The following is a 22397-nucleotide window of genomic DNA, read 5'->3' on the forward strand; positions in this document are numbered from 1 at the left end:
TGAAAATTTTGGGTTGTTTTTTTCAGGAGCAGTTCGAAAAACCTGTCAGCGGCTACAGCCAAAAGACCTAAGACAAGAATATTTTCAAGAAATACAATAATGTTCAAATAACAATGAAAAAAAAGAATTAAATAGTTCACTTGATTAACTTGTGTTGTTTATATATGTTTCTGATTGCAGAGGTCAAGAAAGAGCTAAATGTTGAAATACAGTTGTGCCAACATAAGGCCAACTAAATCACATCGTTGGGCCAAGTATGGGCCGTGGTTTTAGTACAAAGGTCAAGAAAGAGCTAAATGTTGTAACATGGTGGTGCCAACATAAGGCCAACAAAATCACTACGTTGGGCAAACTATGGGCCATGGTTTTGTGTGAATTTTCATTCGTTGGCCCAACAATGAGCCAACATGATGGGCCACTGTGGAGCCGATGAGCATATCCAAGTGGGCCCATCGTCAGGTTGACAACCATGGGCCAACCAAACCGGTGATTATGGGCCAACTATGGGCCAACATATCATTGCTATCTGGGGATGAGCATGCACCCAAATACAGGTTGTGGTAAACTCAAGACATTTTTTCATTGGTAGAATGAATGACCATGGCCAGTTGTCAAATCCCAAATACGTAATTTGGAAACCCGACTTATAATTGCCACGATAACCATACCACCTTTGCTTATTTGAAGTTCATTTGTTTAGATTTAGTAATAAAATTTCCTCAAATCTTTTTTTCTGTTGTTAGAGGTTGTAAATTCTTGTTGATGTTGGAAAATACTTGTGCATGCTTGTAATGTTTGTTCATGTGACTTTGTGTTTTGAAAGTAGTAGGAAGGATGCTTGGCTAACCAGGTTAGCTATATGATAATGGCAAAGATAACTAACAAATAACTGCAATGATATGTTTAATGTTGTTTTTATCAACCATGTTAACTTGTAATAAAGATATATTTACAGACATATATGAAGTTCAAGTGTTTTATTCATTGACAAATCTGAATATGACTTTCTTTGTCCAATGATAATCAGTAGATAAAAATGTCTTATTTTCTGTTTACGTAAGACAACATCACATCATATCCAACTTTACAATTCCCATATTTACACATTATGAAAGTGCATATGTAAAAAACATAACAGATTCAACACTTTGAAATCTGTTCATCACAGTGGGCAACAGAAAGACCAGCTCTTATAAGTCGCTTCATCTTGCTTTCCTTGACTTTGTGGTAGCTCCAAGACCAGGTTCATGCACACTTGACATAACCTTCACTGGTTTCCTCGCACAATGAGCCTACTGGGGGCATCAAACAAGTGGTCCTGTAATAGGATTGAAGAACACTTTTAGTGGAATGCAATGTGTGTGTCAGTGTGTGTGTGTGAGTGAGTGAGCGGCTTAACTTTGACGGAAGAGGACCAACATTATTATACTTGAAAATATCACACCAAGACCTCTGCAAGATAGCAATCAAACAGTTAAACCTGTGGAATCACACTGTAAACCATGGCACACTGATCAGTTAGTCATCTAAACAATAAGCTACCACACTGCTAGATTCTACATATTTAATAATGCTATTAATAGTAAAAAGTAATGGTAAACAAAACTGTCAGCCAGTGTTTGTTAGAAAACGCCATTAGTTAAACATATATAACTTTTAAATGTCAAACAACACCAGCCTTCCTAGTATGGTGTGGGACTTACCTGGTTGGATCTTGTCTTACAATGCTCTCCCCACAAATTTTGGACGTGTTGACATGTAAACCCACTGGAGGGAAGTGGACAAGTCAACCAGTGACAGAAGGAATTTCTTGAACCCGTAACAATAAGAAATATAGCAATTTCATGAAGTTAGGAGAGTTAACGTTTAATCAGCCGTAGCTTTCATTATGGATGTGTTCATATTACAATGATCTGTAGTCCACAGAGGAAATTCGAAATCAACTCACCTGTATACCCATATGTATCATCCTGCATCTGTCAATAGCTGATATCCCTGGGTCATCACACGCCTGGAACCACTCACGAACCTGAAATGTGTTTAATATCTCTTTACCAAGAGTCCAATTTCAACCAATTAACATGTTAATCAACATTGAGATACCAAATGCATGATCATCATATATTCTAATGCAAGTTACACCTGACTACATATGAAATAAGTTACATATTTGCGCAATTGATCATGCACACCTCTTAAGTAATTCAGAATTAAAATCAACAACATATCCTTTTATCAAGTTGTCAGCTGAAAACAGCCATAAACCAACATTCCCGATATTCACCGTAATTTCACTTGGCACAACTGTACTCGAGATCTAAACAAGAACACATTCACTACTACATATCTTAGACACAACATAACATAAACTGGTACCAATGTGCGATTTGGAGAAATCAAACCCGCCTCGATTAACTTTCAGCCTGCAACACTTCTTTCAGACACAACTGTGTAACCTAACTTGAGGCTGAACAGTGAACACACTGACGAGGCCGAACCCTACCCATTTATTTACGGTAACTGATTAAACAAAACACGTATTCCACATCAAATGACAAATCCAGCTGCATATATACATGATGGTTGATCAATGATGTGGGTGTTATGCATAAAAGTCAAGACTTCAACCCGGAATATACAAAAGAAACTACTCACCTTGTCACTTGTTTCGTTTCGTCCGCCATTTTGTCGTACAATGTTTTTCCGGAAATGGTGTTGTCATTCAACTACGATCGGTTTTTCACGGATACAGTCGAAGTTATTCCGCTGCATTTTACTGAGTTTCGCATAGCGGCTGTACGCGTATTCCGCTAACAGCCGCTGTCAAATCCGATAGTACCTCTTTTTGTTCGTATATGAACTGCATTAGATAGCAATACAGACGCTATGCTACCAATACGCCATCATTATGATCTCATTTAACGCTTTTTCATCACATAGATAGGAGGGCCTGATAATGAAAGAAAAAGATTCGGCATCCCTGCTCCCCACCCACTATGGAGCATCAACGAGGACAGTGAGTGAGTTAAAATTTAACGTCACATCCGGAATATTGCCGCCATATCGTGACGAGAACAGTTTATATTAATATTCAAATCAATAAATGTACAACGTAAAAACCTGTCATCGAAGGACAATAAAAATACAGTATCACAGCTATATAAATTTAAGATTAGTGCGCTATCGTAAAATGAAATCACTATAGACAGTACAAAATAGAAACGGGCTTTAGATCACCAACAACCGAGGGTAGATCACCATACTAGGGACCATGGGGACTTACAGTACCTTTGCTACCTGCATGGACCCTAGCTGGATTTACACCATCCCCTCAGCCGTTGGTGATTGAAGACAAATCTAGCCATAAGGTAAAAGCACACATATTCAACGATGACAGTGTCAGGCTGCACTTTATACCATGATGCCACCAGCTTGGATACAGGGGTGCTATACTGAAGGGAGTGTGACGCTGATAGCTGATAGCTGTATTCACCCCCTATTTATCGTGCCAGACGGGATCTGCCCGTTACAAGAAACTGGAGTGAGTGAGTGAGTAAAAATGAATAGTCACATTGGCAATATTTCAACCATATCATGACTAAAACTGCTAACACGTTAATACGTTAACAATAGATATTATTAGAGTATACAATCTGTCGACAAATGACAGTTAAACAACCAAAATATCGAAATTTTAGATATTAAACCTAGCATTTAATTTAAAATCATATGACTATGGCTGAAGTTCCATACAGGCAGTTTGATTTGTCGGCCAGTACAAACGATCAGCGCCAAATTTGAACATCGCACAATTGCTTGTTTGAGTGGCATTTTAGAAGTTGAGACGTACAATATGGACCAAGTTTTTATGGATAACAACTTCTTTTTTTCGTGAGTGCGACGTTTCGATACAGATTCGTGTACCGTTGTCAAGCAAGAGTTGCTTGACAACGGTACAAGAATCTGTATCGAAACGTCGCACTCATGAAATAAAGAAGTTGTTATCCATACAAACTTGTTCCATATCGCACAATTGAGCGGGGTTATACCACCATGATGCATTATTTTCAAGGGCACAGCCGTTGACATCATTGTCAAATGTTCCAAAACGGGCTCCATTTAAGCTCATAGTGGGATCCCCTTCTGCTCCGAAACCATCCAGCAAATAATCGATGTTTTGATCGGTAGGTGGTATTTCTTTCGACCTTCCCCCAACGCAATGCATAGCCATTTTCAGATGAATCCACCCGGACTTTTCTGTACCATACAGTTCCTTGTACTGTAAGTTTAGAATCAAATAGCCACACAAACATATCATACACGCCCTGCTTTGTTAATTGGTGTTGAGCTTTAAGACAAAGAAAAAAGTAAAAGTGCTATACAGGAATACCTTCCGTCAGTTGCTGCCATGAATGCATTTGACTTGTATCAACCCATGAGTCTAACCTGTTGAATACGTGAAATCTCTATGACATTTCGATTCAAAGATGTAATCACTTCCAAAGGGCTGGACCAGATGAGACTTGTATTGTGGTGTCACAGTGCAATCTGGATTATAAGAAAGATAACAAAATCATAATAGCTAGGAGTGAGTGAGTGAGTTAAGATTTTAAGTCACATCGGCAATATTTCAGCCATATGGTGACTAAAGTAAGTTATAAATATATCAACAATTTAAGTGAAATTATAAAATTCTGCCGACGAAGGACAGTAAAATAACTAGATTATCACAGATATAGATATAGCTAGGAGTGAGTGAGTTAAATTTAACGTCACACCGTCAAAATTGCAGCCATATCGTGACGAGTCAAATTATAAAAGCCTGTCAACCAAGGACAGTAAATTCTACCATGGCTACGTGAAATGCTCAAATGTGATTGGTCAATCAATAAAATCAGACGAAATCAATTTGGATTGAAAATGCGTCTGATTTCACGGCGCTTCACTGCGCACGTATACAACACTGCCGCACTACTTCACCTTGGCCACCAACTTGACTAATATCAACACAACAGACGTGATGGAAATGCTAATGAAACATTTATTAAAACTCGAAAAATACAATTATACGATTTCTCCTCCACAATATTATTAGGGAACCTCACTATCATAACTATTAACTTCTATTATAAAATATTCAAACTCAATTACAATACACAGCCCCAAACATAAACAAACAATATCTAACATATAAATCAGAAAACCTTGTGGCTTGTAAAAATACATCCCTATCTATCCCTATTTGTGCGGCAAAACATTCGTAAACATTTACCTACCTGGTAAATTCTATATTTGTTTCCGTTTAGAATGGGAAATTCGCAAGATAACGGTCAGGCGAAACACAAAATTTATGCCACTCATACTCCATCATGTCCAGCTGCATCGTTCAAAAATTTAACCACGAGAATTCCGCGCTCTGCCACCTTCCCCGCAGGGCTGTCACTGCTATGTTCGTACACTTTGAAAAGCTTGGCCACAATCCAGTCCCAAATGATGAGAAAAATGTTCCAAGGAATACCAAGTTAGTCGCATGTACACAAAGCAGCACTGTCACTCTTTTCGTCGCATGCCGGGGTGGAGGCACCTACAGCCTATGTAAGTGAAATCATGATCCACACTCGATGGTCATAGAAATCTTTGAATAGTGGTCGTAGGTCGATCAGAAAAGGATCTATTCTTCTATTCTGCAGGGTTCAGATTCGACATTCAGTCAAGTATTTTCCACTGTCACTCAAAATGTAAACACTGGCTGTCCGCCATTTCAAACTGATGCGTAACTGTCAACAACTACAGATTGCACTTCCAAGAATTTATTTTAGGTCAGACGATTCCATTATAGTGTGGCCAGGGGGTTAGAGTAACACGGCACGCAAAACAATAGGCTGGTTTCGGCCGTGTGGAGTTGGGATTATATAAACCAAGCTCTTAGGTATTACATTATTGCATTGAATAAACAGTAGTTAGTTTTCTTTGGACAGAATATTATATATGTTGCAATGTTTAAAAAAATACGAACGGCGCCTTCCTCTCCCTTCACAGACGAGTTCAATTCGCCTCTCGGACCATGCCGGATTTCGCAGTGTCTTCCGTGGAAGGAAGGAGTTCGATTTTAAATCGGTTATGGTAGAATGGAGATAAACGTATTGTGTTGGAATATTAGATGAATGTTAGGCAGAATTGATAGTCTCTAAATTAATGCGTGAGGTTTCAAATGATTAATTTAGAGACTATCAATTCTGCCTAACATTCATCTAATTTCCCAACACAGTACGTTTATCTCCTAAATAGCTAGATCATCACCGATATAGATATATAACTAGTATGAAAAACTAAATACTTTTAACTATAGAAGACAATACAATATAAAAATAGGCTACATGTTGCCAACAACTGAAGGTAGATCACCATACTGAGGACCATGGGGACTTACAGTACATTTGCTTCCTGCATGGACCAATAATAGCTAGGAAATATGGGGATTTATTTGATATGATATCCAACTGCATTGCATCTAGAAAAATACTTGTGATCCCATTACCAAAAGGGTTATGCACAAATGATAACTAGCTCATAATACAGTACGATTCATTTGATGGTATATTATGTCACGAGTCACGTGTTTGTCTACATATTTAAAAGCCTTCTAGAAATATACACCTGGAAAAAAAGTTAAGCACCCCTAACTATGTTGACTGCTAACAGAACTATGTTCATATGATGATGAGTATGGTAAAAATTGGAAACTGTCTCTATACACCATTCTGGGCATGTCTAGAAACAAATCCTAAAAATGTTCATGAGTGCATTGCGAGCACGTGCCACATGTCAGTCTTTAATCTGTGTGGGTCACACGCTTCCATAGTTGTTGGCACTATTGTACAAATAAAGATTATTACAGATGGCTAAGTATCGGTATGCATAACTCTGGTATGTCCTTTAAAGCAAGTGGCTGGGAAATGAAAGCCATTACACAGTTGAGAGTCGTAAACACTGTTCATTACTGAGGCTCACTCGATGACATCCACAAGCACTGTTTTGATGCACCGCTAGTTACTATTTCGCATGGTTTCAACGAGAACACTCAGGAATTGCTTAGGAAATGCCGAGCACAACTCTAGAAGGGTCATCAAACGCCCTCTACTGAGCCATCATTGCCAGCAAGCATGTTTGGCTTGGTCTTTAACACGGCAATAATGGAATCTGAGGAATTGGCAAAAAATACATCGGTCTGATGAAAGCTGATTCCTTCTTCATGTAACTGATTGACACTTAAGGATTCTGAGGCAGTGAAATACAGTATTTGCAGCAAAAAACATCCACACCTGTTGCCTTTAGTTTTGGTTTCGTCATGATGTGTTTGTGTGTGTGTGTGTGTGTGTGTGTGATGAATTTCACGGGTATCTCCCACGCCACTCGAAGATAACAGATACTGGCGTGGTGAGAAGAAGGTTTCATATCACAGAAACATTCTCCCTTGTGAGACATCGTAATGTACATGTTAGACGATTTGACCCGCTCGATACGCGATATGGTATCACATACTGCATTAAGCTTCTGTTTCAGTGTGCGAAATAGTTTCCAAATTTTGCAAGCCAGTCGTGATGGCTATGCCTGAAAGTTACTAGCCCACAGAATAATTCACTAGTCCGACATAAGTCATCATTAAGCTGCTAATATGATGAACATTTTCATCCGGACATAATCTTGAATGATTTAAAAGTGTATTATAACTTAAAAAGTCGGAGAGAGTGAGAAATTTACAAAATAACCCCATAGAAATTCACTAGCCAGTCGGGCCAATGACTGTGGAGATTTACTGGCCCGACTTGATTTTTACTAGCCACGGGCTAGCGGGCCATTGGCTATTTTGCACACTGTTCTGATGACTGAAGTTTGTAGTCTTTGAACTATATTGTGCTCTGTACATTGACTGTTTTGACAAAGCACTGTTTACAGTCATATCTCCTTGATATGGTTTCACAGCTGTTACGGGTCATGTGACATGGCCTCGTTACTCTTTAGAAGCGTGAAACAAGACGGCGTGGGCACATACAGCAACTCAAAACACGTTGTGAAGAACCTCTTCGTGGTGACTGCAGGGTAACGCTAATAGCTCTTCCCCCGTGTCGACCCGGGGTTGAATTGGCATGACATGCGCGCAGTTAAGGTTAACATTAACGTGCTTTCCAAAACATTCAAGTGCTAAAGAATAATCAACCTTTCTTAATTTTGAATATCAGGTTTGGGAACTTCAGGTGTCAAAGTGAATAAGTTGATTGTGCACAAAGTGCATTTGGAAAGGTTGTGTGCCGAAATATATTTCCAGATTCAATACATATATTCGGCTTCCAAACTCACATCCGATATTTGACCTTCATTAATTCACATAGAACGAAATGAGGGGATATATGGAGTCAAAAGTACAAAGACAGCAAGCCCTTGTTAACCTATCACCGGTTAGCCTGACTACAGTCAAAATCCCTATCAAAATGTTCATTTTTTTTCCCAATGCCCAAGTGTACACCTGAAGGTTTTTTTTTCAAAACGGATGTGATGTCAGCATGGTCCTGCCTTCATTATGAGTGAGTGAGTGAGTGAGTGAGTTAAGATTTAAAGTCACATCGGCAATATTTCAGCCATATCGTGACTAAAACTAGTTCTAAATTTGTAGTACATACATATAATATATAAAACTGTCAACGAAGGACAGTAAAACCACTAGATTATCACAGATTGAGTTAAAACTAGCTAACATATATCTTTAAAAGTAGAAAATTATTTCTGGACAATACATTGTAAAATTGGGCTATAGATCGCCAACAACTGAGCCTTAATTATGAAAAATAGAAAGAGCAGTAGTCGCGTTTCTTGTGAATATAGGAGCTGAACTGACAGTATCCGATGCAGATGGTGACAACATTCTTCATTTGGCTATTTTGGGGCGAGATGCGGAGATTGTGAAGTATATCCTCACAAAACATTGTTGGCAAACATTAGAGAAAGTAACGAAATGACATCACTGTTGCTTGCAAAAGAATCAGGGGCAAGAGATGTGTTCGATTTGCTGATACAGAGGAGCCGATGGGTCAGTAGTGAATACTAATGGTGACAACGTCCTTCATGTGGCCTGTCGGAGAGGAGATGAAGACACTGCTATTACTCAGCATGCCGATATATCCACCAAGAATAAACAGGGACTAAATTCAGCTATGATAGCTAGGACAAAGTAACATTTATGAATAACAAGTGTCATTAAATCATCTCTGCGAAAGGTCATATACTGCACAATACACTAAACCCATATTGTGGAATAATTCCAAACCTCGCTCACATTGCACTTCTAACATCTACTAAAACCCGGATATGTTAACATCGGAGTGAAGCTCCAATTCCTCTCCCGTTTTGCAAGTGCCAAACGTCTGGTGATTGTGCCAAGACCTGTACATGCAGCATGGTAGGCTGTTACAGCGGGGCTCCCGACAGCCCTGAACGCGCTAACGCAATTAAGTGTGCTAAAATGTCTACATTACAAGAGAAGAAAACACTCATTATTGACAAGGCTCAGAAAGCACGAAGGACTATGTTGACATCACATTCGTTTTGCAAAGAAACCCTTCTAGTGTACAGTCAAGCAATGGGACCCTATCGGAGTGGATCACGCATTCGTGTACAGTATTTTAGTTATATCTGGACGTATGTTACATTTCTGAAGTGATGGCGTTCGTGCACGTATGGCACCAGAAACCGAGCGGATAGTGCCGTGATTCTTCCAAACTTATGTAGAATTCGACCTGGCGATCGATGGATCCTGGTACGACATGTGACCTGGTGGAAAGTTGACAAAACTACGAAGTTGTTCATTAAAACTTTATTGAAAGCACAATTTACAAATAGGCACGCAATTATGTGGTATACAAACGTCTATTCAACACTGCGTTCGTTCAATGTTACTGAAGTTTGGTGAACAACGCGATAAAACCATTTTGATACAAGTTAACAGGCTTTGCATATGGATATATATTGAAAGTTTGTGGAATTGTTGCCGCTTTAATCGGCATTCCAAAATATCAATTCAGATCTATGTTAGCTAACGAACCTCAACTACCGAATTTAGTATGCCACGATGTCATCCTTTAGTAAAGTAAATACTTAATGACAAAATTTCGACTTTGGCGATTGTATTTGGAGGTACAATTGGAAATTGTAAAGAAAGATCTGTTGAAAGTTTCCATGAAAGTGACTTTGATACAGTGTAATCCTTTTGAGACTCCCATTGTGAATTCGAAAGTTTGTTTGAAAGTATGAAATGAATACATCCAGAGTAGCATGGCTCCACCACATCTGTATGTATTCATTTTTCTAACCGAGGACGAAGTAAAGTGTTATTATATGATCGTGACCAATAGAGCGAGAATTTGGGACTGTATGTGAACCTTTACAGGTATGTAGACTAAACTAGAAATTTAATTCTATAAACTTAGAAATACACTGACATTAATTCAGTACATATTTAAATTTGAATGTATACATCCAGGGCAGCATGGCTCAACTACTCCTGTATATATCCATCCTTCCTATGGAGACCAATATACATTTCATGGGACGGTTTGAAAGCGGTAACACAACATGGGTAAGTTGTCTTGACAAACAATAGGGTTGCTATGTCGTGATTGTGTTATGGGCCACTGACAATAGGGTTGGTGTCCCATTTAACCCAAGCGTACGTTGAACTAGAAATAAAGTTTACTGGCAATATATAAGTTAACAGGGCATCTACCTCACTTTATTATTCTCACACCAAGAACTTAGTTTATATGGAGCACTGCTTTCAACAGCTAAGAAATATAACTTACTTTATTATGTATTTCACTACATCTGCACAGGAGAATTCCCGGCGAAACATAAGTGGAGAAAGATTGTAGTAAATGAAATAAGTAACCACGAGGAAGAAGTATGGAAATATATTCTATCATGCAGAGCTGACTTGTCTCAATACTCGAAAATCCATACAGCACTTTCACCTCGTGTGTTATAGAGCATGGCATTTATACATCTAGAACTGAGAGAAGAATTACAATATGTAATAAGGATTGGATCCGGAAGCAAACTATCAAAAGAATGTAAAAAGTGTAATATCTTTGCTAATGATTACTATCACCACGTTATCCTAAACTGTGGATATCTACCTTCAGCGAGAGATATATTTTTCTCAACTCTCAATATAGAGATGATGGAAGAGCATGACATGCTGGCATTATTCCTTGGGGCCAATAACAATATTGATGACATAACATGGCATTTTACTATTATAGAATTCTAAAAGTATTTGCATAAGCTAAAAGATATCCTCAATCACCTGTGGTAATAATCTAACCAATACCCGACTGTAAATAACCTGTATATATTTGGGGAAACGTTCCCATATTCAATGTATGTACATATATATATGTGTGAGTGTATGTTGAGTGTTCTGTTAATTATATATTTATATACGCATTATGTTTTCATGATCTTTGGACCTATCTGGAGGAAATAAAGACATCCATCCATGCATTCATATGTTAACTATCGTACTGATGATTATAATGATTGTTGTATTGTCTTCATCGACAGGGGAGAGCAGCATGGCCATTGGGTCAATCCATTCCTTGAGATTTGATCTGGGAGGAAAAGCCTGTTGGAGAGAGATGGTCGATTATTAGAGATGCACAACAAGTTCTAAATATAATGTCAATGAGAGATTTTAGAGATTAGAACCGAATGACATTGTAGCAACTGCTATAACGTGTGATGTCTTGATGAGCAAAGTAATGCATACCGACAATATCTGCATGAAAGCTCATTTTTCAGTGATAATGGACACATTCCTATGGGTAATAGATTCTGACAATTGGGGTAATTCAACAACTATTGTTTAAGGTTGTAGGTTAATTAGTGATATTTCTAGATTGCCGTAGCAGTCATTGGGTAAACGTATAGTCTACTGGAGCTTATCCTTCAGACAATGACCACAGACTGAAGCGTGGAAGGTGAAGGGAGTGTTATATTTTCTAGCATTTCCATACCTAAGTGCAGTTGTTATACTAACCTTATTAGCTCATTCCGTTCATATATCCATCTTCGTGGTAGATGCCAACACCATGCCGTAGTACCGCTCATGATTAGGAAAAGTCTTCAACTCATTATGCATGATAATATAAAACCCTTCATATATAGTGATTGTTCAGTCAAAGGTAATTTGATATGTTTATAGACACTAGAACGATCTCTTCCTGCAAAACGCTTTGAAACGATTATATGCCAAAGGCCGTTCACCAAATACAAGCGACCCAGAAGATGCTTGAGAATACAACCGAATCATCGTTCAGCTGGAAGGTGTTAGCGGGTATTTCAGGTAGGAATGTGAGCCATGAAACATGAGAGACCCCTCAACACCTCAAAGCTGCCGAGTCATCAGTAGGGTCTCACAAGACATCCATGAAGGATTTGTATGTGGACGATCGTGCCAGGTGTACATACAAAACAGACTGAGTTCATACCTACATGTGAAGATGGAGGAAAAAGTGTATGCAGAGAGTTGAATATGGACTAAATGAAGGTATTAACTCCTAAACATGAAGCGGTGTAGTTGGCAAGGGTGTTCGAGAATGTAGCCGTGACTGTCACCACACCTGAAGAAGCAATATTTTAATAATTATTTATATACATGTAATTTAAATTTGCATACAAACATGAGCAGTTAGCATGTGTCACTGATCGTACACGCATACGGAATGGTCATAAGACCAAGTCAAGAGCTGTTCAGGTAAGATAAGCAAAAGTATAATGACGATTGAAGGCACAACATCTTAATCCATGAGAATTCCTGTCGTATGATTCATGTTTAACAGTTTACTTACTGTATGAGGAGAGGTGAGACAAGGTTGAAATGGTGATTAACGTTGGAGAAGGACTTATTGCTGGCTTGTTGACTGGCGACTGGAAGGCAACTGGAGCTGGCAAATGGAGGCAGGACACATCATGGTCAATAGATGGCGGTCTTATGGCCTAACGTCGGCGGCGTCGTTGTTGTCGCTGTAGTTGTTGTTGCTGCCGTCGTTGTCGTATGAAAGTTGATTGTTCTGTGGTAACAACATCTGAAGTGGAAAGACTGTAGTGAATATGTAACATCAGGTAATGAAAATTATGAGCATGGAAAGATCTACAGATGTATAAACAAAAGTGTAGATTGTTATTGTCAACACAGCTGAGACAATCTCTTTGAAGAATTATGCCATGAGACTCATATTCATAGTTTATTGCTTGAGATATTTTCAAATTCTGTAGAAATCCATTGAGAGGTAAAAAAATACTGAGTTGTATGTCGCCAACAGACTAAAAGCTACTTTGAAAAAAGGACATAAAACAGTTTATTTCCTTTTGATGTTATAACATGAAATTGTCATTCATGCAGTACAATTCAAGTTAAACAATTTTATGTATTGGTGTTGTTGATTCTGAGAAAACCTGTACAATGGATGTCCAGAGAATGACTTTGTTCACCGCTTTGAACGGTTTTAAAATACATTCGTGCTTAAAACACAAAGGTATTTGCCAAGTCAACAGAACAACGTGTTGGCGCAGTAGTGCATGTCTGATCCTGTACCAGTGGTGAACATTGTTCTAAGAAAAGCAGGAAAGGAAATAACTCACACACAAATATGGAAATAACCCTGTGAACATAGACGGGGAGTGAATGAGTACAGTTTCAGCAATATCACATCAATTTCACTGCGGGTGACACCAGAAATGGGCTTTCCACATTGTACCCAGGTGGGGAACCATCCCAGGTCTTCAGTGTGACGCCCTTATGGACGGGGAAGTAGCACAAACAGCGTGAAATCAGGTTGGTCTGAATGAACACTTTGCAGTCAACTTACTCGTCAGTCCTCCACCCATCGTCATCTGGAGTACACCAGCAGGTCTCCGAATACGGCCTCTGCTCTGCAATAAAGAAAACAATACTTTGCCTGTTACTGTTGCTTAGGGCTACAAAGTCCCACGTACCAGGACAAATAGAACGATGTAAAACCTAGAAGTTCTTGTGCTGAATCAGTTTGGGTGTACAATTAGTGCAAGTCTCAGATGTTAGAAGCTACGTTTAAAAACCAGGAGGATGGGTTTTGGGGCAGATAAATTCAGAAAAATACTTGGGACAAAACTCATGATCATAGGGGCTTTTTATGTGAGCAAGGGATTCGACCTGGTACAAGGAATTTCGGTGCTTTTAAGTTGTGGGTTAGCTGTGTTTCGTCAATAAAGAAGAAGCAATAGAACGTACTGTTACACAATATTGTATTAACAGTGCATTTGAAATTTATGACAGGTGTATGGCGAAATACAAGTAATTTTTTATTTATTTCAGAAATCTGTCGCAGTATGACATTTAGATTGGGAACAGATGAAAGTAAAATCGCACTGAAGTTCTCTGTGCTTCGTCAAACCGACGAAGGAGATCCTGGTAGGGCTGTTGCTGCTGCTGCTGCTGCTGAAGTTGTTGGCTCTGCTGAACCTGACGAGCCCGTCGCTGTTCCTCCGCTCTTTGCGCTCTCTGGCGTTGTTGGTGCTGTTGCCGTTGTTGTGTGGCCTGAGTCCTCTGTCTGTACCTGTCGTCTCTCTGATGGTTCAGGAGTGCCTGAGTCTGAAATAATGTCCATTGAAAACAATAGCATAGTAACATAGTTTGCGTTAAAATTTTACGTCACATTGTCCAGCCATTATCTTGACGATAATTATATACTGAGAATATATGTGTATTTATTATGATAAAGTTACATTATTTTTATACTTGTCCTGACTCATACATACATATGCACTTTTTAAAATGCTTTCAGCAAAGGACAGTATACCTACATGATGACAGTCATTAAAACTAGTATGAGATCAGTTTAAAAGCTGAGTCAGGCATCAATATAAAATCAGCCTATAGATCGATAGGAACTATAGTTTGGCTGGTTTGTGTTTAACGCCGCACTCAGCAATATTCCAGCTATATGGTGGCGGTCTGTAATTAACTGAGTTGGTACAAAAGCATTCAGTGATCAATAGCATGAGCATCGAATTATGCAACTGGGATACGATAAGTGTGAAGCAAGTAAGCGAGTCTCTCCACCCAATCCAGTTAGTGGTATCTTATGGCAAGTATAGGTTATTGAATTCTAATCGTCACAGGTGAGCAACTGAAGATATAAAATAGTTTGAAAATAATGCCATATGGATAAGACAGACAAAACTGAATGTGATCAATGGTCCATATGATCGGTGTTCATGATACTCAATCTACCAAGTGTTTGAGCTGGACGGAGGAGAGTACCTAATACCAGAGATAAGTTCCAACCCAACATCCACATGAGGTAGCATGTTGACAATACTGTTCTGCACAGATGTTGAAAATGCTGTTTAAACAGAATGAGGGAATCAAGATCAACGGAAGAAGGAGATAACAAAATAATGTTCTTGCAGGGTTTAAGGTCATTCAGAAACGTCAGTTTAACATGGTAAAAGCGAGTTTAACTGTTCTTGAAATTTTGGTTACTCACAGTTGGCATCGTCGCCAATGTCGCCAGCGTGACTGTCGCTACAGATGCTGATGCAGAAGCGGAGGCGGAAGCAGAGGTCGAGGTCGAGGCGGAGGTCGATGCCAAAGACGATGCCGGATACGGAAGGAAAACCTGCAGGGATAAAAGAGTTTTCATAGAGTGTATTCGATAACATTTACACACTAAGACTGCACTACTTCTATTTGTACATCCAATTAGGGTGAAATTCTAGGTGATTTAAGTGAATGTTTTCCTGTAAGATGTTTGTAATTTATTTTAGAAGGGAAACATTCAGGTCACATTTTAACATTTAACAATATATAAAAAAGTGTACATATTATCTGGTATAAAGCTGCTTGTTCTGAAGGCATTTTGGTTTTATCACTAAAACTGCTCGCTCAAACGCACTCAGTGCATACTAGACGTATCGCCTGAACACACCTGGAGATGAGTGCACGTGAAAAACGAATAGGTTTTGCAAATATAAGACGGTGATCAGCGATACACCGGGCATTCGCTCCTTTCTGCCATTCGTTGCTATTTGTGTTTAGGTATTTAGACTACGAATAACTTTGTTGTTAGATGTGTAGGTTCAATTGGCTATTGTGGCGTTAGATTATTGAACTTGCATTAGTATGTTTAAAGGTTAGGCAATTAGCGGCATTTAGCGGGTCATTTCATTTCAAAGTTCATTTAGAATCACTTAAGAGAATCGAGTATAGTTCTTGTAAATCATACATGGTTTTCTCACTTATATTAGTTGTCACGTTTAGTTCCTTGTTGAGGATAAAAGGGAAGTTAAAAACTTTAGTTGATTCGATTTTCAGTTACATTGCATAGCTCTGGACAATCGTTTTATTTCCACTGCGCAACACTGCTTGTTTATCAGTCATAATCATAATAACAAGGAATCGGTAAGAGTTCCGCCCGTACCGCCTCTCTCAAAAACCAAGATTATGAACTGTCACTCATAAAACACACTAAATATACGGGCAATAAAGTGTACAGGGTCTAAAAAACAATGCACGAGGTTCAATAACTGAATCATACTTACAATTGGCACTGTCTGAGTGGCTACGCTGAAAGACGTCGATGTCGCTGCTGCTGATGTCGTGTTTGCCGACTGTTGTAAAACCAAAAGGATACAAAACAGATATTACATTTTCACTCATGCACATACACATACACACATGAAAACACTGCACTTTTATCTCTTGTATATTGTTTGGCGTATTAGGTTGGAAATGCTAGGTGGCCCAGATGGATGTATCCACAAATCACAGATAAAGTAATCAGGAAAAACTTACAAGAAGTGGTCACAAAATTAGGTGTGGTCACCTTGTTAAGTTACATTAATAGCGCAAAGGTATTTCAAGCAGGCTTGTAATCGATTACCTTATCATGAATAGAGAAGACATATCGCTAATGCCGTATGCACGACTTCACTGTTATACTGTTCACATTAACTTGTTTGGCTTACGTTTGCTTTCAGTCGGCTGAGTTCCTGCTTCAGCTGCCGGTTCTCCTCCTGAGATCCTCCTGAGACTTTCTGAGCTCCTCTTCCAGTTGCTGGAGCCGGGCGTCCACAAGCTGTAACAACAAATGTAAGATGGGTGACCCTACTGTCTTTATTTATTTTGATATCTATATTCAAGTGCGTGTCCATGTAAACGATTACTGAATTACTCCGCTTTGTTTATAGATGAACTGGGCAACTAGCAATACCTCAGCCACATGACACCTGCCTCCAAATGAGTCTTGACAAGACAGTACAGTGACTGACGTCACCGCCATGTCTGCACATTTGTCACACAACCCGTGAAAGGCGTCAGCGTAGACTGGTGGTTCAAGTGTCCGCCTAATAAACTGATCTATCGTCGGTTACACACGATCATACATGCTGACTTGTCAGTGCTTTCTCACTCACCCACTACCTTTTGTAAGGCACACAACCATGTTGAATCACATGCTACATAGGAATAAGACGGTAAGGGTGTAAATAACCTGTAATCATATGGTAGAACAAGTTGATGCAGAAACATTAACAAATATTTTGTTTACTCACATTTATTGCTCTTGCACCTCCACGTGCAGCTGTGGGAACGGGTGCTGTTGCCATCGGTGTGGCAAACGGCGTTGATGATGTCGAAGAGGTCGATGTCATCCTTGATGCCGATCCCTGGGTCCCGGGCTGTGTCGTCGGGGTCGCCTGGGGTCCTTGGGTAGACTGGGTGGTCTGGGCTCCCTGGGCTGTCAGTCTTCCAAAGAAACGGAACATGATAACCGCTGATAAGAGCGAGTGGAACGATTGTGATAACGTGGTAACGAAGTAACAAAGTATGGAAGTAACGAAGTAGTGATGATGATAACGAAGTAAGGATGCTGATAACTAGGGAACGATGCGATAAATCGACAAACGTGACAGATGTCTGAAGGTATCCTTGTTTTATAGTGCGACATCACGGAGAAACCATTTCAAAGGAGGGGAGCTAGATATACTAGATTGTGGTTTGAGATGAGCATTTGCTACCTACATATGTAAAAGCTGAGTTACGTTTTGCCAAAAGAAAAGAAATGAATTATTAAGTGTTTCGATACATACCGTCTGCAAGAGTAAGGGACACTTATATTCCATTAAGCAGAGGCCTTACTATATAGGACCTCTCCCCACCGCGAAAAACAAATAGTCGCGCCCTTGAACCCAACAAGCACGTGCGAATCAGCTGAGGCTATGTGCTGTCGTACAGCCTCGTGAAGTTCAAGCCTGGACTCAAATCACAAGCGTCTGAAACAATGGAGCACTGTGAGACGTCTCCGAACCCCAGGCCCATCGGACTGTGTTATGCAACATCGTCCCAGCTGGACGTGAGTTACTCAAGCATTCCCAGACAATGGAAATCAACTTCGACAAGAAATTGCACACATAATGCATCACTAAATATTGTATTTGTACATGATCATGCATGAATCGGTCCCATGTTTCAAAATCTACACCCTGAGGGTACAGTCAGTGTTAACAGGCGAGCAATGCTTTTCATGATTTGTCATAACTTTCTGGGTATATCAGTGTGTGTTTTAATTTATACTTTTTAAAAACTAATTTTCAGAGGTTGATGAGCTCAAAACCAGTAGTGGAGGTTACGGAGATATGTATCAAATGAATACAAGACTTTACTAAGATATAAGTGTGAGGTAGGAGTGTTAGGTGTGAGGTTATGACAGTGAGATTAGCATTGTAGAGAGAACTGCCGGACGGAATGTGGGTAGGCGGGTCGCTTAGCGTTTCGTAATCGAGCTAAAGTACTGTCGGAAATGCTAGAAAAATGCTTTTTGACTTGTATTTAAAATTCAAAGGTATTACAGTTCCTTAAATAACAAATATCACTTTAAGAAACATCTACCTACTGTAGACCGAGGGACTAAATTTTGAGACATGCCCTAAAATGTGTTTTTACTGATGAAAATACCAAATAATAACGGGTAGCGGGACGTTATTTGATACAAACATTAACTGCCTGTGTTACGTCATCAGCATGTACTGTATCGACAGGTGAAATTGACACCTGAGCACACGCTCGGGGGAAGGGTCATCTCAACAGATGTTTTCTTCAAAATGTTGAATATGTGTACGTGTAGTATAGGTATTGGTTATGTAAGGGGTCATTTGTGTATATGTGTTTGTTTTGAAATAAACATACGAATTACTGTACATTGGAAAGAATCCTGTCACTTGTGTTATCTTATCGATTGATTGTAGAAATGTGCAACCTTTTAATAAATGTTTTGCATGTCCACAGTATATTTCATTGCACAAATATGGATGTAATTCGGTCAGTTTAATCTAGTTGTGAACATTGGCCAAAGATTTAACGGAGTCACTGTTGTAGCTTCTTTAGAATATATTCTTCTCATAAATTTTGTAGACCGCCTGTCTAAGTACTCTCTTGTCAAAGTTGCCGAGGATGGTTTTACGTCCCGGTTTTGCTTTTGAGAACGGTCCCTTTCTTGTCTGATTTGTTTACAATATTGTAAATTTGTTGGTAAGACATACCAACAGCTCTACAAGTTCTGTAATAAACGCTTTCTAAACTAATGAAAGGTTTACCTCTGTCTTTTTCAATCACAAAAAAACTTATAAACCTTTGCAACAATTGACTGCAAATCGTTGGCCATAGTGGACGCTGTGATAAAGATGTGCATGCATGACGGGAAACTTACTTAATAATAATAATAATAAGAGTACTTTTAAAGCGCCTCATCCACATCACCCAGGGACATGCTCTAAGCGCATAATCAAGACTTAACATTTATATTAATATTTCTTCAATAAAGAAGCGATAATTAAGTAAAGTAACACAAACATTCAACATTTATTTGAAGAAAAACGTTGATTCATATTTTTACTCCACCAGTATTATTAGCATAAATGTAAAGACTATTTCAGATTTCTGTTGTTGAACCATATTCTCTCCTGTAAACTGCCCTTTAAATGCATAGGAATGTTAAATCGATTGAAATAAAAATTAGGTACACTATAGGCGAGTTGATATATTGGCAACATAGTACATTTATCACCTTTATCAAAGTATTAAGGCTAAAAAGCATTTTTCTAGCATTTTCGACAGTACTTTAGTCAAGTGGTTATACACATGTACATCAGAATGTGTCGCCTTGTTCTTTTGTGAAAATACGATCCTGCGTTTAGTACATGTCAAGTTAGTCTGCTTCGTTCACTCATAACAGCGAAACCAGTGGCTGAAAGAAATATGTACAATTATCATGTCCACCACGTACCACACAAACACCCACCTTCATCATAACCATCACCATCACTGGATTGTCTGGTCCAGACTCTATTATTTACAGACCGACGCCATATAGCTGGAATATTGCTGAGTGCGGCGAAAACTAAACTCCCCCCCTCCCTCCAATTTATACGTGTGCTAAATACTGCCCAAGTGTGCATGTAATAAAATATGCAGGGACGTTCGACATACTTTACAATCGAAGTTCAATTCATAAGGTGCACCATAGCGCGAAATGTGTTGAAATATTCCTTACCGTGCTATTTAAACTTCCTCTTGGGATACACAAGTATGTGAACTAGGCTAATATGCTTGTAGATGTTGGCTCGAAGGCATATATGCTGGCGATAAGGTGCCTCACACTGAGAGCGTGGGTTCGAATCCCGGACTCGAGCAAAACAAGTTCGAGAATCTACCTCTCTGAGACAGTGTATGCCCAAATGTAACACATGGTACATCTGAGCACTTTCTATACGGCATTGCGTATTCTATGACGTTTGTTTCGATAGGAAATCGGTTATCACTGTAAAGGCGGTAGTGGTAGAGGTAGTAGTAGCAGCAGTCTATATAAACTGGCGGGATTTAGAGGCGTGTTGATGCGTTGGTAAGATTGTGTGTTGAATATCGTCTTAACGTTAACTTCGATGAAACGAAAGTCGTCGTCTTTAAAAGAGGTGGGTCTCTATCACGCAAAGAAAGGATGTACTTTAATGAAAAGAGGTTGATTTCATTATTCATTTTCGAACCTTTGGAGCTAACGAAAGACCGATGCTGTTGGAAACGAAGCATAACCGTATCTGCGTATGCGTCCATTCAGTCACATAATAAACAGATAATGATTTATGCTACATATTCAACTGGAGCAGATGATTCTGTAAATCGAAACCACGCCAGAGGCTCTTTCGTAGTCTTCGCGGTAGCAGTAGTAGTCAGCATATTTAACTTGTTTTCTAGTTGAATCGCTTTGCAATCAACCAAGTCGTATTGCAGTAGCGGTAGTAGTAGTAGTAGTACTCGTAGTAGCACTAGTTGTAGAAGTGGTAGTAGTAGTAGTGGTGGTGGTAGTGGTAGTGGTAGTAGTAGGTGAGTTTAGTTACGCTGAAATATTCAGCAATATTCTAGCTATAAAAAAGTTTTAAAAAATCGAGTCTCGACCTGGCAATCCAGTGTTCAATAACATGAGCATCGATCTACGTAATTGGGATACGATGACATGTGCCAACCCCCGATCCCGTTTGCCGCCTCTTACGACAAGCATGGGTTCCATAAGATCAATTCTAACCCGCATCTTCACTTGTCCGTAATTAATACCAGTAGCAGCAGCAGTAGTAGTAGTAGTTGTCATTGGCGGATCCAGGAATTCTGAAAGGAGGGGGTTCAGGGGGTTCGAACACCCTGAACCCCATTGGCTCCGCCAACGCAAAAAAAAAAATCTTCAATGTGACCTTAAGTCATTTTCAGAGAGGGCGGGACGACCCCCCCCCCCCCCTCTCTGGATCCGCCACTGGTAGTAGTAGTAGTTGTTGTAGTAGTAGTAGTGGTGGGTGGTGGTACGCAGCGGACACGATAATTGAACATATTTCTTTCAGCCACTGGTCGTTGTGAATAAACGAGGCGGACTAACTTGAAACGTACTTAACGCTGGATCGTATAAGAAAAGAACACTGAGTGCAGTGTGTGAAGCCCGTTTGTGGTGCCCCGCCCCGTGATATTGTTGGAATGTTGCTAAAAGCGGAGTAAAACTAAACTCACTCACTCACTGACAAAAGAACACTGTGACACTTTCTGGTGTGTGTGCCGTTTGACAAGCTCGATTACCTAACGCTTAGCGACCCAACTTCGTTCATTTCTTGCAGCTGTTCTCTGTCCAATGCTAATCTTAATATTAAAACTGTTTCTCCAACCACAGGGGCTTGTAACACTAAAAACTGCAATCAAGGTATATACTGTTACTACGGGGTCTTAGTACTATAGTCATGGCTGACGATGTGACGTTAAATAATAACTCACTCAC

At 39.4% G+C, this 22397-nt stretch overlaps 3 long non-coding RNA genes across 3 annotated transcripts; 1 reads left to right on the forward strand and 2 right to left on the reverse strand.

Annotated features, from left to right (window-relative positions):
* Nucleotides 1-962: 962 nt before the first annotated feature.
* On the reverse strand, nt 963-1803 carry LOC124262454. Its single transcript, XR_006894595.1, has 2 exons — nt 1704-1803; nt 963-1318 (listed from the first exon to the last, which is right to left on the reverse strand). It is a non-coding gene; the product is annotated as an uncharacterized LOC124262454 (long non-coding RNA).
* A 13835-nt stretch (nt 1804-15638) lies between these two features.
* On the reverse strand, nt 15639-17092 carry LOC124262472. Its single transcript, XR_006894601.1, has 3 exons — nt 17059-17092; nt 16633-16701; nt 15639-15710 (listed from the first exon to the last, which is right to left on the reverse strand). It is a non-coding gene; the product is annotated as an uncharacterized LOC124262472 (long non-coding RNA).
* LOC124262471 lies at nt 16096-17627 on the forward strand. Its single transcript, XR_006894600.1, has 3 exons — nt 16096-16129; nt 17071-17182; nt 17281-17627. It is a non-coding gene; the product is annotated as an uncharacterized LOC124262471 (long non-coding RNA).
* The last annotated feature ends 4770 nt before the right edge of the window (nt 17628-22397 follow it).

The sequence above is a fragment of the Haliotis rubra genome, unplaced genomic scaffold, assembly GCF_003918875.1.
Source record: "Haliotis rubra isolate DU_JTF1 unplaced genomic scaffold, ASM391887v1 Scf84, whole genome shotgun sequence".
In the NCBI taxonomy this organism is placed as follows: domain Eukaryota; kingdom Metazoa; phylum Mollusca; class Gastropoda; order Lepetellida; family Haliotidae; genus Haliotis; species Haliotis rubra.